We start from the raw sequence: 19,372 nt of genomic DNA on the forward strand, positions 1-19,372 counted from the left end.
ACTTTTAATGATATCATCTTGTTAGAAACACGTATATCTGCCCAGTCGCCAAAAGCATACCTACGTTGACATTGTACGTTTCGTGAACACTGGATTACGTCGCATTTCAACATAAAATAGCGTGTTATACACACACACGCACGCACACGCACAGACACACACACACACACAAGCACATACAAGCACACACACGCACGCACAGACACACAGACACAGACACACACACACACACACACACACGCACACGGTGCATTTCACTGCTAAAACAACAACAAAAAAATATTCCCTCAAATAGTATTACTTTCAAAACGTTGGCCAAAATGGCCAATAATATCATTTTTTATTTGGGATGCTTCTAGGACATTTTGGGTGGATTTTGAACGGTATGTGGGGGGCACGTTTTTTGCAGGACCTGGCAACCCCGTGCTGTTGCCCGAGATCTGGATCCACCCCGGCGTGGTGCCGTCTCCTTTTGACCTTTTGACCCCAGACTTCTGGGGGAATAGCTGAATCAATTCATTAGTCAATCAGAAGCATGTATCTTCACGGTGGCGTAAGAGGACGAACAAGGTGTCCTTCAACATCTACGCTTCCAGGCGATTGCAACGGTGCCACACATGAGCATATTCGAACATGTTTAATGGTAGTAATTAGCTGTCGAAATTGGAGGCCTTAATCAATACTGAGCAGCTATTGATTTGCTTCCCGATAAAGATTAGTCACAAATGACATGTTATTTAGCATCTACACGTTGAGCTGAGTCCAATGACACCAAGAACGACACTCTAGCTAATGGTAACATGTATTTTACATGGTACACCTAGGTCTAGGACATGATCTCGGTGTAGCAAGAGGCCGAGCTTGATCTCATTGGACTCAGCTTAACGTGTAGATGCTAATTAACATGTAATTTGTCAAAAATCTCCATCGGGAAGCAAATCTATAGCTGGTCATTATTGATAAAGGCCTCCAAAATCGACAGCTAATTACTACCCCGAAACATATTCAAATATGATCATGTGTGGCACTGTTGCAATCGTCTCGAAACGTAGATGTCAAAGGACACCTTGTTTGCTCTGTTGCACCACCGGGAAGATATTTTCATACTTCTAATGGATTGATTCATATTTGAAGGTTCTCGGAGTGAGACTTTAAGTGGCTGCAGCAGAAGTGTTGAGACGAAAGATGATATCAAGAGATTTATAGAATATTCCCATTCACATTATGATTCTTCGTCGTAACATCCGACCAAACATCCTTTACATTCACAGAGCGAAGATTATGAAAGTCCAGGCTCAGCAAGTGCTCCATCTCGTTGCACCTGCACCCAGCGGCTCGCTTGCAAGATTTTGGCCTGAAGTTCTTCCCAGACCTACACCCATAGCCATCCAACATGCATATCTGAGAATCAGGCCTCTCTTTAATAATGACAAAAAGTTATGAGAGAAACACACATTAACTTTTTGTTATCTCATAAGCGGCGTGGTGCCGGCTCCTTTTGACCTTTTGACCCCCGACTTCAAAAACGTGGCCACAGGCCAGCTGTGTCTACACACCTTTAGCCACAAATGTACACCTCCATCCCGCAAAAAATGGGGCCTAGAAACTAACCTCTGTCTTATGTACATTGACTGTACTGTTGGAGGTCACGCCCCTTTTCCAGCCTTTTCGAGATAGCTAGGGATGCTAAAATGTTTACACACATTTCCCGGGGCCCCGTGTACGACATATCCGAGATTTGGAGTTCTAGCCCTTAGAGAAAAAAAAGTTTTCCCAAATGGAGTGTCATTTGGACAAAGCCCCTCAGAAGTGTAGCCTGCAAGACCTAATGGTTCAGAATGTGGTGGAAAAACAGTTTTTGAGATAGGAAGGTCCTACCGCCCTGAAATTTTAATGCCTTATTCTAGGGCCTAACTTGGACCTCGGCACCGAAACTTGGCCCGGTCGGACCCCGAGGGCAGGAAGGGGGGGCCCTTCCTGCCCGAAACTTGGCCCGGTCAGACCCCGAGGGCAGGCCCCCCCTTCCTGCCTAATTGAGAATGCCGAATAGTTCTATGGGAACGTAATTTTGACGAGACAGGGTTGCGCCACTGCATCTCTCCTCTTCTCTAGTTCTCCCCCTGCCACCGAGCCCTAGTGGTGCCGAGATGATGCCTCATGAAACGTCAAAGCCTCGCAGCCAAATGAACCACCAAAGTGGTTCGACCTCTAAGCTTCAAATGAGTAGGGATACCTAGTGGTGAATGCAGTTATATGATGAAAGAAAGAGTTTCCTGTGATGATGTGATGTTTGCTTCGTACAACATCAAAACATTTGAGAATTAAAGTCATTTCAGTGATACGTGTGAGGGTGCCGTTCATAAATATCTCCCGAGCTCATGGTAGAAAATAAATCATTTGACAAAGATTTTTAGTCATCCCGAGCAAAATGGAATGTCTTAACAACTACAGTAGCCTACTAATATTTGTAATAATAAAACTGCATGATGACTGAGAATGAGTGATTGTTACGTACAGTGTTCTGTATGTCTTATATGTTATGCATGGTATAGGCCTACATGTATTGTGTTCTGTTTTGTGTAGTATGTTTGTGTTGTTGTTCTGTCTCCTCCTCCTGTTTTCATTCTCCAAATTCTCAGACGTGCACACCTGGTCCCAATCACCAAATCACCACACCTGTTCCAGATCTCCCATCAACCATTCCCCTTTAAATAGTCCTGTGTTTGTTTGTCAGGGTTGTGTGCTTTGGTTTGAGCTGTGGCAGAGCTTTGGTTGAGCTCTGTTGGCTGGTTTTTGGAGTGTATTTGCTAGTGTTTACTAGTGGTTGTGAGTGCTTGCGAGTGCTTGGTTTCTTTGTTGGTTTATTGTATTGTCTTTAGTTATTACACATTTGTTTAAACCTTATTACTTTAGTTGTTAGCAGCCTACTTTAGTTTTGTCTTTGTCTTTGTTAATTCTTTTGTTGTGCGCACAGGGTCAATAAGGATAGGTAAGCTACCCTGGGGTTTACATATTTCATACACGTAGGTTTACCTGTTGTTAATACCCTAGGTTAGAGTGAGCACCACCCACTGTACTTTTTGGGTGCAAAGCACCTGTCAATGGGGGGGTGGGTTTTGTTATGTTCTTTTCTTTGGTGCCACTGACAGTCCTTGTTGATCCCTGTGTTGCCTTTTTTGTAAATAAACACTTTATATTGAATTCACCTTTTGTCTTGGATTTTGTGTGACTGCACCCTCACTTGCCCAAACCTGTTGCCCTTATGTTGCGTCCTACTCCGAGCCACCAGGGGGCGTAACATAAATTGGGGGCTCGTCCGGGATCCTTGATCCTTTTAAGCAACGGGTTTGATGAGTGTTGGTGTGCAGTGCACACGTCAAGTAGGCTGGTAGTGTTGGTTAGGTTGGTAAAGTTTTGGCTTAAGGCTATTTGAGAAAAAATGAGTGTTTAACCTTGAGGGTTTTCTTAGTGATCCTTCTGTGGATCAGATTGATCGCTGCAGAAAAAAAGATTTGTATGCCATTGCGGCACATTTTTCATTTGAAGCATCAGCAGGTCTGCTTAAAGCAGAATTGAAAGAAGCTGTTGTACAGATGTTAGTACACGAAAAAGTGTTTGGTACTGGCAGCGGTGCGACTGCTAGTGAGCCTACTATTTCCCCATCCTTGTCTTCTAGCTCAGAGAAGGAGAGCAGGGAGGAAGAAGTAGTTGAGAGAGGGCTGGTTGAGAGTGAGCCAGTTCCTGTAGATACAGACGCTAATGTGGAGTTTAAGCCTCCTCGTTCTGTGCCCCGATTCTCTCCATTTTCCTTACCTAGGGTAAGTGATGATGCCCGCCATAGGCTACGCATAGCGCGTTTGCAACTGGAGGCTCAGAAAAAAGATAGAGACGCCGAATACAGTCACAAGTTGGCTATTCGGAAGATGGAGCTAGAGATGGAGGCGGACACCGCCAACCGCAAAATTGAATTAGAGATAGCTGCAGAAATAGAGGTGAAGCTTAAGCGCCTAGAACTGGAAGCTGCTTCTCTGAGTTCAGCTCAATCACCTGGTCATAGGTCCATACATTCTGATCCCTCCGCGCCTATGAGAGGTTTTGAGGTGAGCAGAAATGTTGTTTTGGTACCTCAATTTCGTGAGGCGGAAGTAGATGCCTATTTTACTGCGTTTGAGCGAGTTGCCACCTCACTGAAATGGCCAAAAGAGGTCTGGTCGATACTGATTCAGTGTAAACTGACAGGTAAGGCCCAGGAAATTTTAGCTGCACTTTCTCTGGAAGAGAGTTTATGTTATGAAAGTATTAAGACAGCTGTGCTTCGTGCCTACGAACTAGTGCCTGAGGCCTATAGACAGTAATTTAGAACTTTTAAAAAAATGTCTAATACAACCTTTGTTGAGTTCGCCCGTGAGAAGGAGACTTTGTTTAATCGATGGTGCAAGGCAAGCAACGCGATAAATTTTAACACTCTGTCACAATTGGTTCTCATTGAAGAGTTTAAGAATAGTCTGCCTGATCGTATTGTGACGTATCTCAATGAGCAAAAGGTAGGGACATTAGCGGAGGCTGCTGTGCTTGCCGATGAGTTTGTTTTATCGCACAAACAAACTTTTGTGAGTCCCCGATATGAGAGTAGGTCTTTTACTCCTTCTACCTCGGCTAGAATGCCGTCTAGTCCTCCTGGACTAATGTCTTTCAAATTGTTGTGCCTACACCGTACCGACAGTCCGTTCTATCTCTGGCTCATGAACATCTCTGGTCTGGTCATCTAGGTATTACAAAAACCTATGACCGAGTGTTGCGACAGTTCTTCTGGCCAGGTTTGAAGCGAGATGTGTCGTTGTTTTGCCGTACATGCCATGTATGTCAGGTCACGGGGAAGCCTAATCAGGTTATAAAGCCTGCGCCTCTTCACCCGGTCCCTGCTATAGGGGAACCGTTTGAGCATGTACTTGTGGATTGTGTTGGCCCTCTGCCAAAAACGAAATCCGGTAACCAGTTCCTGTTGACCATAATGTGTGTAGCTACCCGGTACCCTGAGGCGATCCCTCTTAGGAGCATAACAGCTCAGTCAGTAGTAAAGGCCCTGATCAAGTTCTTTTCTACTTTCGGGCTCCCTAAGATAGTGCAAACCGATCAAGGTACCAACTTCCTTTCGGGTATTTTTGAACAGGTTTTAACATCACTGTCTATATCACAGAATCTCGAGTGCTTATCACCCGGAGTCACAGGGCGCGCTCGAAAGATGGCATCAGACGTTTAAGTCAGTGTTGCGGAAATATACCATGGAGAGTGGTAGGGAATGGGATGAAGGAGTCCCTTTTGCTTTATTTGCAGTTAGGGAAATAGTGCAAGAGTCACTAGGATTTAGTCCAGCAGAGCTGGTATTTGGTCACACAGTGAGAGGCCCTTTAAGAATGTTGAGAGATCAGCTAACTGGCGAGAGTTCGCCCACCCAGCGAAACGTTCTGACCTACGTGAGTCGCTTCAGAGAACGACTGCACGAGGCTTGCAGTATCGCTAGGGAAAGTCTCTCTGTTGCACAACAGGGTATTCAAATTCAAATTCAAATTCAAAAAAACTTTATTTGTCCCCAGGGGGCAATTGAGGGCACATAGCAGCAGCATTACAAAGGACAGGGCCATGTCCAAACAAAAACAAACAAACAAAAACAAACACAGCTTCACCAGTCCATGTGGGGAGGGCACAAGCCCGGGTGGGGGGTTTAGGAGGAGTTGAGGAGGTGAACAGCCTTGGGAACAAAGGTTGCTTTTCTCCTCTGTGTCCTACAGCCGAGGCAGCGTAGTCGGCGCCCTGAAGGGAGCCACTCAAAGGCGGGGTGTAGAGCGTGTGAGGGGTCCTGCATAATTCTTTTGGCTAACCGGAGTGTTTGCTGGTCGTGGAAGGAGGAGAGAGTTCTTATTGAAAGTCCAATTATTTTAGAGCAAACTCTGGCCGTACTCTCCAGGCGGTTTCTGTTCTGGAGGGTGATGGAGTGGAACCAGCAAGTTATAGAAAATGTACAGATGCTTTCAATGAAGGAGTAATAGAAAGTAAGCAGTATGTTTTTGCTGACTCCAAAGGAATTTAGTTTCCTTAAGAGATACTTCCGCTGATGACACTTCCTAAGGATCTCTTCAGTGTTGGAGGAGAATTTCAACTGGCTGTCGAAGATGGTGCCCAGGTATTTATATTCCTCCACCAGCTCCACCGGCCTCCCGTGGATTGAGATGATGGATGCTGCGGCCAGCTCTCTCTGCCTCTTAGAAAAGGTCACCACCATCTCTTTGGTTTTACTCACGTTCATCTCAAGGCATGAGCTGTCGCACCACTCCACAAACTCCTGGAGAGCTGATCCATGCTGCTGTGAAGGACCTGAGAGCAGGGACAGGAGAACTGTGTCGTCTGCGTACTTCACCAGGTGACACTGAGGCTGTGTGGATCTGCAGTCATCTGTATAGAGGATGAAGAGCAGAGGTGAGAGCACACAGCCCTGAGGGGAGCCCGTCGAGGTGTGTCGGAGGTCGGAGAAGGTGTTGTTGACCCGGACTCTCTGTGACCTGTCGGTTAGAAAGTCCATTATCCACCGGATGAGCTGGTCGTCTAGATGGAAGTAGGAGGTGAGTTTGTTCGCCAGGATGTGGGGCTGTAGTGTATTGAATGCAGAGGAGAAGTCTATAAACAAGAGTCTGGCTGATGTGTTGGGCCGCTCCAGATGTTTGTGTACAGTGTCAATGATGAATGCTTTTGCGTCGTCCACACCTCTGCCTGCGCGGTAAGCATACTGTAGTGAGTCCATCAGGGTGTCGGTTACAGTGAGGATGTGTTTTTTAACAACCCTCTCCATGGCCTTCATCACCAGGGAAGTGAGGGCCACAGGCCTGAGGTCGTTCAAAGTGTTGATGGTGGTTTTCTTCGGGATGGGGATGACTAGAGTGTTTCCACAGCTGGGGGACTGTGCTAGTGTCCATGGATCTCTGAAACAGGATTTGGAACACTCCCCCCAGCTGCTCAGCACAGAACCTCAGGACGCGGCCACTGATGTTGTCTGGGCCAGGAGAGCTGTTCTCCCTGGTCTTCCTGAGGGCTCTGACCACCTCCTCTGTTTTAAAGGTGAGTGTGGAGTCACCAGGTTTCAGTGTTGTTAATGTATCTGCCAGTTGGGTGGAGTTGTCAGTCTCAAACCTGGTGAAAAAGGAGTTGAGGTCGTTAGGGAGAGATGTAGAGCTACTACCCGCCACCTGGATGGTTTTGTGGTTGGTAGCAATGGTGTTAACAGCAGCCATGGTTTTGAGGCCCTGCCAGGCTGAGCGGAGGTTCCCCTGGATGAATTTTTCCTCAACCTTGTTCTTGTACTTCAGCTTAGCAGTTTTTATGGCGCGCTTAACTTCCCTGTTGACCTCCTTCTTTTCAGACTCTGAGCCAGTGAAGAAAAACCTTTTTTTCTTGTTAAGAATTTCCTTCAGTTCTTTTGTAATCCATTTATCCAGTGTCCTCCCACGGCGAGTGGTGCAAGTTACATATTGTTGAAAGCCTTTGAGTGATTTATCAGGAGAGCAGTGGTTAAAATCACCCAGGATGAATTTTGGGGAGTCTGGTGAGATTTGTTCTAGTCTATTTAATGAGCTTTTGATGTGCTCAGTGGCAGTAACTGCGTTTGCTCTGGGGTGTATGTAAGCCAGGATGTTAAAAAGTTGAGGAAACTCTCTGGGGAGGTAAAAGGGTCGTAGGGAGACAGCCAGGAGCTCGATGTCAGGGGTGCACAGTTTCTCTCTCACTACAACTGTGGAGCACCAGCGGGTGTTAACATAGAGACACACACCGCCACCATGTTGTTTACCGGTGCGCTCACTGTCCCGGTCGAGTCTGAGAGGGGGTGCGAAGCCATCAATATGCGTCGTGCTTTCTTCATCGTTCTTATTTAACCACGTTTCGGTGAAAGCAAGAATAGAGGCACTTCTGTATTCATGCATGTGGTTAACGTTGGCTTGTAACTCATCCATTTTGTTGCGGAGGGAGCGCACATTGGCCAAGATGATAGACGGAAGTGGCCGTTGTTTAAATTTCTCCCGTTTAAGCCTAGCTTTAATTCCTCCTTTTTTCTTGCCCCTTCTAGTTACCTTTTTTTGATTGTGTACGCTGGATGAATTTTTGCGGATTATTTCATCGGGAAAAGTATCCGTGGTGCAGGTGAGATGAGATGAGAGTCTGAGCTGCAGCAAAAAGTCTCTTGTGTAGGTGATTTTGCCGTCGGGAATATTGTTCCGATTTGCTGAAACAGACTCACAGATAATCCACATTTGAAGAATAGTCACATTTGAAGAATAGTCAAGTTCTTCAAAAGAATAGTCCATATGAATGCGCGGATATCCAAGCCGGAAAAAACAGTTAGAAAAACAGTTAGTCCTCCAGGGAGCTTATCCTCGGCCAGGTAGCGATTCAAAAACAAACAAACAGTGATACAAAGTATCACTGTTTACAATGATGTTTACAATGATGTTTACAGTGATACAAAGTATGCACCGTACAGGCAAATGGAAAAAAATCGTCCAGTATTTCTTTACACAATGCGTGAAGTAGGGTAAGAGACAAAAAGTAGGGTAAAAGACAAAAAACAAGGAAAAAAGCTGCTCTACGTGCCGACCGGTCAACCGCATGAGCAGTGACCATGGTAACCCCCAGGGTATGAAGCGGCATTTCAATAAGAAAGCACTTCCGCAGTCTTTTCAAGCAGGTGACTTGGTTTTAGTGTTGCTGCCCATTCCAGGTAGTTCAATGAGTGCACGATTTTCAGGGCCGTACACTATTGACAGGAGTTTGAGTGAGACTGATTATGTAGTCAGAACCCCTGATAGAAGGCGGAAAACCAGAGTGTGTCACATTAACATGTTGAAGAAGTACTACACTAGAGGCGACGCTCAGCTTGAGACTCGCAGTGCGCCTCTTGTAGCCACTGTTGCGGCTGCGGTGTCAGTAGCTGTGAGCCCTACGGCAGTGAGTGATGAGGATGGCCTGAGTTTGCACAATGCCCAGCAACAGACCCCTCAGTTGGCAAACTCAGAAATGTTGTTAAAACTACCGTCTTTAATGCATCATTTAAGCAGGGAACAGGAAGCTGACCTACTCTGCCTTATCTCTGAGTTCCCCTGTCTGTTTGGAGATGTGCCTACCCGCACTACGGAGTTAGAGCACGACATAGATGTGGGTGAGTCCAGACCGATTAAACAGCACCCATACAGAGTAAATGCCTACAAGAGATCTCTGATGAAGAAAGAGGTTGATTATTTATTGGAACATAATTTAGCACAGCCCAGCTCTAGCCCATGGAGTTCTCCGTGCTTATTAGTTCCAAAGCCTGACGCGACTGTCCGATTCTGTACAGATTATCGGAAGGTAAACAATGTCACTGTGCCGGACTCTTTTCCTATACCCCGCGTAGATGATTGCGTGGATACCATAGGATCAGCTCGCTTTGTAACAAAGTTAGACCTATTGAAAGGTTATTGGCAAGTTCCCCTTTCACCACGGGCTTCTGCCATCAGTGCTTTTGTGACTCCAGATAATTTTCTACAGTATTCCGTGATGGCATTCGGGATGCGAAACGCACCGGCCACTTTCCAGAGGTTGGTGAATATTGTGTTTAGTGGTGTGCCTAACTGTACTGCATATTTGGATGATGTGGTAATACACTCGTCAGAGTGGCCTGCTTTCGCTCAGAACCGTGTTTCAACGACTGGCTGATGCGTCTCTGACACTGAACCACGCGAAATGTGAGTTTGGGAAGGCGACGGTGACCTACTTGGGTAAACAGGTGGGCGGAGGCCAAGTGCGTCCCTTGGAGGCCAAGATCGCAGCTATTACGTCTTTCCCAGTACCCACCACTCGGCGGGAGTTACGCCGATTCTTAGGAATGACAGGTTACTACAGAGCAGGGGTCGGCAACCTATGGCACGCGTGCCACGGTTGGCACGCCGCAGAATAAACACTGGCACGGCACCTCAGTGTTATGATACTCACTTTATCTGTCCCGTTAAAAAAAAAAAAAAAAAAAAACGCTTTTATCTGCCGGCACTAGGACCCGGAGGACACCACTGGATTTGATGTTGGAGTGTGGCCATTGGTCAGGTTGCAGCGGGAGAATTTCAGATCAAATCGTCTGAAATTCAAGCGCACTGTCCGCTGTCTTCGTGCTGACATAAATTAATGACAGAGCGTGTGTGGAGGTGGGGCGGCGTCTGGCCTGCAGGGGGAGCATGGAGCACCGGGTCTGCTGGGGTGATGGGGTCTGATTGCGGACAGGTGTCTGCAATCTGACCCAATCCGGAAGTGTGTATTTATGTGCCTGCTTGTCTTTCAGTCAGGGCTTGAGATAGGGAGGAGGAAGACGCTCTCTCCGAGCCAGAGAGAGCATCGTAAAACCAGGAGACGGACGGATTTGAACAGTGAACCGTTGTCCTTTTGTTCGTGTGTCTTTAAGATTGTGTAACCAAAGTGGAAATAAACAGGAGTTCGCTCCATTTCCACAAAGAACTGTGTCCTGACTTCGTGAACCCGTTACACTGGAGCCCAATGTGGGGCGGAGTCAAGTATGGATCCATCATCATTGGCCAGTGTCCTCGGACACCTGGCCCAAAGAGCGGAGCGACAGACCCAACTGCAGCAGGCCCAGAACGAGGTCCTGGTGGAGCTGGCCCGCTCCTTGGCCACCGACCGGGAGGCCATGCGGGAGCTACTCGGCTCCGGAGAACGCGGCGGGGAAACCCGACCGCGGCGACATATATACGTCCCCAAGATGGGGGAGGCCGACGACCCAGAGGCCTTCCTGGAGACCTTCCGGGGGGTGGCCGAGGTCTCCGAGTGGCCGCCGCAGGAGTGGGCCCACCGTCTCCTGCCTCTGCTGACGGGAGAGGCCCAGCTCGCGGCCCACAGCCTACCAGCGGCGGCCAAGAAGGACTTTGACACCGTCACCAGGGCTATCCGGTTCATCGCCGCCGGTTCCGGGCCCTGGCCTTCAACGACGGCGACCGGCCCTTCACCTACGCCCAGCAGCTGCGGGACCAGGCGAGGAGGTGGCTGGACCCGGAACAACACACACCGGAGGACATAGTGGAGCAGGTGGCCCTGGAGAGGTTCGTCGAGGGGCTTCCAACCAGAACATCTACCTGGGTCCGGTACCACCAGCCCGGGAGCCTCTCGGCGGCCGCCAACATCGCGGAGGGCCACCTGGCTCCCCCTCTGTCAGACCGACGACCGGTCCCGAGCCCGCGGACCGGTGCCGCAGCCCTGCAGCGGGACAGGCCCACCCCGGGACCGAGGGCGAGATGGGGGGGGGGTCCCAGTCACGAGCAGGCACATAGTGCACCTTCCCACCCCATCCCGCAGACGGGCACTCAGACGGCAGGGGAGGCGTGCTGGCGGTGTGGACGGCCGGGCCACCTTCGGCGGGACTGTCCGTTGATGGAGGTGGGCCAGGTCGTCCGCGTCACCGGTGCCCCGGTTCTTCCCCACGGTCCCGGTGAGGCGTACCGTATCCCGGTGAGGATACAGCGGGGTACGTACCAGGGTGTATGCAGACCATGATCCTTCAGCGCCTGGTGCGATCCGAGGCATTGATAGAGGCATCGAGTGTTTCGGTGAGATGTATACACGGGGATGTTCACACGTATCCCTTGGTCCCTATCGAAATTCGTTATGGGGGGAAAACGCATAGAGTCAAGGCGGCGGTTAGTCCGAGCCTCACGCACCCCCTGATTCTAGGGTTAGATTGGGCTGGGTTTCCAGGGGCGGTTAGCGAGACTACGGGGGTGCGGCCACGACAGATAGGGACATGTAGGTCATGCGCTGTGTTCTGCGCCGATGCAAGGGCGTCCGACGCTGATCAGGGATCGGGGGAGGAGGCGGGAGGTTCTCAACCCGAGGTCCGAGCGCCGAGCTTCCCACCGGTGGACGATTTCCCCCTCGAGCAGTCTCGTGACGCTACTTTACACTCAGCCTTCGACCAAGTGATTGCTATTGATGGTTCGAGGGTACAGCCAGACGCAGTGCTGACTTACCCACACTTTGTGGTCGTTAGGGATAGGCTTTATCGGGTGGGTCGTGACACCGAGAGTGAGGAGATTTTTACCCAGTTGCTGGTACCCAGGAGCCGCCGGGAAATGATTTTCCAGGCGGCGCATTACAACCCAATGGCGGGCCATTTGGGGTACGAGAAAACACTAAACCGGATAATGGCTAGATTCTATTGGCCGGGGATTCGGGCGGAAGTGCGTAGGTGGTGCGCCTCCTGCCCCGAGTGCCAGCTGGTGAATCCCCCCGCCATTCCCAGGGCTCCCTTGCAGCCCCTTCCTCTGGTGGAGGCCCCATTCGACCGCGTGGGCATGGACATTATCGGGCCATTAGAACGTTCCTCACAAGGGTATCGATTTGTGTTGGTCCTGATCGACTACGCAACCCGATACCCGGAAGCAATTCCATTGCGCAACATCTCTGCGAAGAGTGTTGCGCAGGCGTTGTTTCATGTCATATCGCGGGTGGGAATCCCGAAAGAGATTCTCACTGACCAGGGCACCAATTTCATGTCACGCACGATGAAGGAACTTTACGGGTTGTTGAAGGTGAAGGCCATCCGCACGAGCGTCTATCACCCAGCCACTGACGGCTTGTGCGAGAGGTTTAACCGGACGTTAAAGTCCATGATCCGGAAGTTTATACTGGAGGATGCTCGAAATTGGCATCAATGGCTAGACCCTCTGTTGTTTGCGGTGCGGGAAGTTCCTCAGGCTTCCACGGGGTTTTCCCCATTCGAGTTGCTCTATGGGCGCAGGCCCAGGGGCGTCCTGGATCTCATTAAAGAAACCTGGGAGGAGGGGTCCAGCGACAGTAAAAACGAAATCCAGTACGTCATGGACTTGCGTGCAAAGCTCCACTCACTCGGGGTAATGTCACGTGAGCATTTGCACCAAGCCCAGGAGAATCAGAAACGCCTGTACGACAGAGGGACTAGATTACGCGATCTTACACCGGGGGATAAGGTCCTCGTTCTGCTGCCCACCTCTAGCACCAAATTACTCGCGAAGTGGCAAGGTCCCTTTGTGGTCACACGGCGAGTCGGGGACGTGGATTACGAGGTAGTGCGGCCAGACCGGGGCGACTCCCGACAGATCTACCACATCAATCTGCTCAAAAGGTGGATTGATGTGGTCCCGGTCGCGTTCGCTACGACACTACCGGAGGGAGAGGAGTTCGGACCGGAAGTCCCGACTCCGGGGCCTGTCCCTCCGGTCGGCCGAGGAGAGGATCTGTCGGGGAGTCAGGCGGCGGACGTGGGCAGTCTGCAGCTCCAGTTCGCCGACGTCTTTTCGCCCCTGCCTGGTCGCACCCCGTTAATAACTCACAACATCGAGACGCAACCCGGGTTAACAGTGCGGACACGTCCCTACAGGCTGCCCGTCCACAAGCAAGACGTGGTACGGCGCGAATTGGCAGCAATGTTAGAGTTGGGCGTCGTCGAGGAGTCCCACAGTGACTGGTGCAGTCCCGTCGTGCTGGTGGGGAAGCCGGACGGGTCTGTCCGGTTCTGTGTCGACTACCGTAGGGTGAATGCGGTGTCAAAGTTCGATGCCTACCCAATGCCTCGGATCGACGAGCTAGTGGACCGGCTTGGCATGGCCAAATATTATACGACCCTGGACTGCACGAAGGGCTACTGGCAGATTCCGTTGTCTCCAGCAGCCCGAGAAAAAACTGCGTTCTCCACTCCGCTCGGTCTTTACCAGTTCAAGGTGCTTCCGTTCGGGTTGTTCGGGGCCCCGGCCACGTTTCAGCGACTGATGGACCGTGTGTTACGGCCTCATGCTGCATATGCTGCCGCCTACATAGATGACATCGTCATCTATGGTGACGAGTGGGGGCAGCATGTGCAGCAGGTGGCGGCCGTCCTTCAGTCGCTGAGACGGGCGGGGCTCACGGCCAACCCGAAGAAGTGTGTGATCGGGCGGAGGGAGATTCAGTATCTGGGGTTCCACCTGGGGCGGGGGAAGGTCCGGCCGCAGGTCGGTAAGACCGCGGCGGTCGCCGCTGCCCCTCGACCCAGGACCAAGAAGGAGGTGAGGCGGTTCCTGGGGCTGGCGGGTTACTATCGGCAGTTCGTGCCGAACTTCTCCGACCTGGCCAGCCCCTTGACCGACCTCACCTGGAAGAGGGCCCCAGATACAGTCCAGTGGTCGGAGCCATGCCAGGTGTCGTTTGAGGCTATTAAAACAGCCCTCTGTGGGGAAGCAGTCCTGTGTGCTCCTAATTTTGCTCTCCCTTTCTCCGTCCAGGCAGACGCGTCGGATAGGGGGTTGGGCGCGGTCCTGACCCAGCAGGTTGAGGGGACCGACCGTCCGGTGCTGTACCTGAGCCGCAAGCTGTCGGACCGCGAGGGTCGGTACAGCACGGTAGAGAAGGAGTGTCTCGCCATCCGGTGGGCGGTCGGTGCCCTTCGCTACTACCTGCTGGGTCGCCAGTTCACCCTCTACTCCGACCACGCCCCCCTCCAGTGGCTCCACCGGATGAAGGATGCCAACGCGAGGATCACCCGGTGGTACCTCGCGCTGCAGCCGTTCAATTTCCGGGTGGCCCACAGGCCGGGGGCTCAGATGGTCGTGGCAGACTTCCTCTCCCGTCCCGGGGGGGGGGAGTAGGTTTACGGCCGGATGGGTCCCCGGCCTGTGTCGGGCGGTGGGGGTATGTGGAGGTGGGGCGGCGTCTGGCCTGCAGGGGGAGCATGGAGCACCGGGTCTGCTGGGGTGATGGGGTCTGATTGCGGACAGGTGTCTGCAATCTGACCCAATCAGGAAGTGTGTATTTATGTGCCTGCTTGTCTTTCAGTCAGGGCTTGAGATAGGGAGGAGGAAGACGCTCTCTCCGAGCCAGAGAGAGCATCGTAAAACCAGGAGACGGACGGATTTGAACAGTGAACCGTTGTCCTTTTGTTCGTGTGTCTTTAAGATTGTGTAACCAAAGTGGAAATAAACAGGAGTTTGCTCCATTTCCACAAAGAACTGTGTCCTGACTTCGTGAACCCGTTACAGCGTGATATTGTGAACAATGGCCACACCCGCTGCAGCTAAAACTAGGCCATTCCAGTGCTGCTGGACACTAGAGTTTGGTTTTGTATTTGTGAAGGACCGTGCTGTGTGCATTTTATGCTGTGAGAATGTTGTGTGCAGAACGTCAAGTGTTAAGCGTCATTTTGAGACGAAGCACGAGAAGACCTTCAAAGACCAAGGAGACTACCGTAATTAGAGTCAATCAAACGTGCTGTGTCCAGATATGAAAAACAAGCTTGCTCCTTCAAGGTTCTTACCACTGCTAAAGATCACGGGACAGAAGCAAGTTATCGCATTGCGCATTGCATTGCAAAGCATGGGAAGCCGTTTACAGATGGCGAATTTATTAAGGAGGTTAACAACGGAGCACTCTGAGGCATGTTTGCAACTCAAAGTAGGCCTAACTAACTACAAGCCACAGATCACAGAGCTCAGTCAAGCAAAGCAGGGCCAGGGATCACACTGACTGTCTGGTAGGCATCTGATAATTTGATGTTGCTTCAGCTTACACTAGTTTTAGTTCAAATGTGTAGCTGTTTTTCAGTCTTTGAAATGTTGATGTGGCTATTTTGTTAAGAATACAGATACTGTTATTGTTGAGAATAAAATTCCAGGTATATTGGAAAAAATAAAAAAATTGTGACATAATTTAACTTTGCGTTATTGTTGATAATGGCACACTAGATGAGAAGAAAATTTCAAACTGGCACTCCATGTCACAAAGGTTGCCGACCCCTGCTACAGAGGGTTCTGTAGGAACTTCTCTTCTGTTGCAGCCCCAATGACTGACTTGATCAGTCCATTGGTTAAGTTTGTATGGTCAGATCGGTGTCAAATCGCCTTTGAATGCTGTAAAGCGTTATTGTGTAATGCCCCAGTACTGAGTGCTCCTGATTTTAATAAACCGTTTGCCATTGAAGTTTCAATTCAATTTTCAATTCAATTTTATTTGTATAGCCCTTAATCACCATTACAGTCTCAAAGGGCTTAACAGGCCAAATATTTTTGACACCCCCCTTTACCCATGCCCCCACACGGGCAAGAAAAAACTCCCTTGAATCAGCAAGGAAGAAAGTAGATGCGAGCTGGTGCAGTTTTAACTCAGATGGATTCTGAGGGTTTGGTCAAAGAAATTTAATAGTAGCCAAATGCGCTACTCTACAATAGAGCAGGAGACGTGCGGAGCCTGTGGTGATTTACACAGACCACAATCCACTGGTGTTTCTGCATCGCATGCACAACCAAAACCAGCGACTTATGCGTTGGTCTTTGGTTATCACGAATTACAACCTGGTGATCCACCACAAAAAGGGCACCGAGAATGTATTTGCAGATGCTCTGTCTCGTGTGTAACTATTGTGGGTCAGTAGTTACTGGGGGCAATTTTGATTGATTTTGCTTTTTATACTATTAAAGTTGGGTTTACGGGATGGTTTGAGGTATCTTCAGCCATGGGCTGACTCTTTATGGGGGGGAGTGTTACGTACAGTGTTCTGTATGTCTTATATGTTATACATGGTATAGGCCTACAGGTATTGTGTTCTGTTTTGTGTAGTATGTTTGTGTTGTTGTTCTGTCTCCTCCTCCTGTTTTCATTCTCCAAATTCTCAGATGTGCACACCTGGTCCCAATCACCAAATCACCACACCTGTTCCAGATCTCCCATCAACCATTCCCCTTTAAATAGTCCTGTGTTTGTTTGTCAGGGTTGAGTGCTTTGTTTTGAGCTGTGGCAGAGCTTTGGTTGAGCTCTGTTGGCTTGTTTTTGGAGTGTATTTGCTAGTGTTTACTAGTGGTTGCGAGTGCTTGCGAGTGCTTGGTTTCTTTGTTGGTTTATTGCATTGTCTTTAGTTATTACACATTTGTTTAAACCTTATTACTTTAGTTGTTAGCAGCCTACTTTAGTTTTGTCTTTGTTAATTATTTTGTTGTGCGCACAGGGTCAATAAGGATAGGTAAGATACCCTGGGGTTTACATATTTCATACACGTAGGTTTACCTGTTGTTAATACCCTAGGTTAGAGTGAGCACCAACCACTGTACTTTTTGGGTGCAAAGCACCTGTCAATGGGGGGGTGGGTTTTGTTATGTTCTTTTCTTTGGTGCCACTGACAGTCCTTGTTGATCCCTGTGTTGCCTTTTTTGTAAATAAACACTTTATATTGAATTCACCTTTTGTCTTGGATTTTGTGTGACTGCACCCTCACTTGCCCAAACCCGTTGCCCTTATGTTGCGTCCTACTCCGAGCCACCAGGGGGCGTAACAGTGATTAATTCAATAGCCATTAAAGTGATGCATGGCGCATGCTCAGTGCAGCGACACGGTCGAGTGCGTTTGTCTTATCTTGCTTTTTTTGTTTTGCCATTTAAAGTTGTTTGTTTGCCGTTTGTGAGTCCAGTAACAGTGCTAGAAACGTCTCCACAATGAGGTCAGGCGTAGGGCTGGGCAATAATTCGATTACGATTATTAATCGCGATAAAACTCACGTCGATTACGACGATGAGCATTAGACATAAATGCTCGATATTATTATTTATTTTTTTAAAAGGTAAAAAATTAAATATATAGATCTATATTTTTATTTACATTCTTTTCAATAGGTTACAAGGCAAGCTACCTTATATTGTTCTGTTGGAAGCAGATAAAACACGTTTGTGAAGTTAAATGTTTATATTTAAATGTGATTAAATGTTCCCTTATCACAAATATGGTTATAAATAAAAAAGTATGGTTTAACTAATGAACACTCTAGTTTCTTCAGGCTGCAGCAGTATCAAATCATATATCGTGATTAATATCGATATCGATCAATATCAAAAAAAATAATCATGATAATATTTTTTGCAATATCGCCCAGCCCTAGGCGTAACCGCTTTAATTCTTGTTCTGATCGCCGGTCTTGTCGATTATATATTGACGGAGAATGGGATCTCAGCTGGGCCACCACAACCCAGGATTATATACACGCGAGAGGCACTGCTCAGCCTCAAGGAAACTTCACGCATCCCAAATGAACTTTTATCATCAGTCGCCGTCTACCGAAAACAGGGCACTACTAAAACGAGGAAACGCGGCAGGAGAGGCAGTGTGCGGATGCGTCTCAGGAGAAAGCCTTTCTGACCGCCACTACCATCCATCATGCTTGGCAACGTGCAGAGCATACGGAACAAAGTTGACGAACTCCGGGCAAGTGTGCAATATCTGTCGGATTATCGTCAGTCTTGTCTGATCCGTCTGTCAGAAACATGTGTGACGCCCCGCTCTGTTCATTGAGCGCTAGGCCTATTCCCCCCTCTGCCTGTAGGGTATAGGAATAGGCTTGTATGCTGTTTATGTGTTGTACTGCTCTCTTTGGCCTGTAGGAGGAGCTTGAGTGTTCCCGGTGTAACGAGGGAATTGCACGCAGCCGTGTGCTGGCTGCCGGGGATAAAGGCAGCGTCCTGTGGCCCAATTCGCTCTCTCTCTCTAGACGCGGTTTGACGGCTGGATGCAGCGGTCGCAATGTATTCTCTGCGCCCGTGTGTATTTATGGAAACTGCCTGTCAATAAATATCATTATTGTATTGAGCGTTACCCGACGGTGTCTGTTTCCCTATGTTCGACGCCTTTGAGCCAAGGCGTTTGTGACATTTGGGGGCTCGTCCGGGATTCAGAAGATCCGGTAACTGTCTGTTTTAGGCAGTTTTTAAGGCCCATGTTGGCTGTGATAGCGACGTGCGGTAACTTAGACTAGGCTAGTTGGAGTTCCACGGCCTGTTGTGGCGTGGGGTGAGTAGGTCTGGTGCTAACTGGCGAGTATTTTTTGTGAATGAAGCTGTAGTAGTGGGCGTGGTTTGAGCCTGCTGTGTACTCGCCTGGTTGTTAGGGGAGATCTGCGCTGTCAAGCGGTAACGTTAATTAGGCACGATTTCATAAGTTTTGTTTTGCGGGGTGAAATCGAGGCTTTCATAGTGGGGTGGCTGATTTCAAGAGCAAACGCTGTCCCCATTTAGAGCGCCTCCGCGCTGGGTCATAGGTTCCGGAGACGGAGTCTGGACTGGTGGTCACCGCTGCAGAGTAAGGCTGCATCGACTTTGGTCGGGATGGCTGGCATCTGACGGTATTGGTGGGTGTGCATTTCGTTTGTTCACTAATCCACGGTTCTTGGACTCCGTCAGAAGATAGGTGAGTTTAGGCGGGGGGTAAATGTTTAGGGGGACGCTCTGTAATTTGTTTTCCCTACTGTGCTAGCCGCGTTGAACCTTGTTTGGATCGTATTTCTTTTTCGTTTGGTTATGGAAGG

General features: G+C 49.3%; 1 long non-coding RNA gene across 1 annotated transcript; it reads left to right on the top strand.

Annotated features, from left to right (window-relative positions):
• The first annotated feature begins 2,509 nt into the window (after positions 1-2,509).
• LOC132470091 (uncharacterized) lies at positions 2,510-3,201 on the top strand. Its single transcript, XR_009528589.1, has 2 exons — positions 2,510-2,800; positions 2,832-3,201. It is a non-coding gene; the product is annotated as an uncharacterized LOC132470091 (long non-coding RNA).
• The last annotated feature ends 16,171 nt before the right edge of the window (positions 3,202-19,372 follow it).

Source organism: Gadus macrocephalus, chromosome 13, assembly GCF_031168955.1.
Source record: "Gadus macrocephalus chromosome 13, ASM3116895v1".
In the NCBI taxonomy this organism is placed as follows: Eukaryota; Metazoa; Chordata; class Actinopteri; order Gadiformes; family Gadidae; genus Gadus; species Gadus macrocephalus.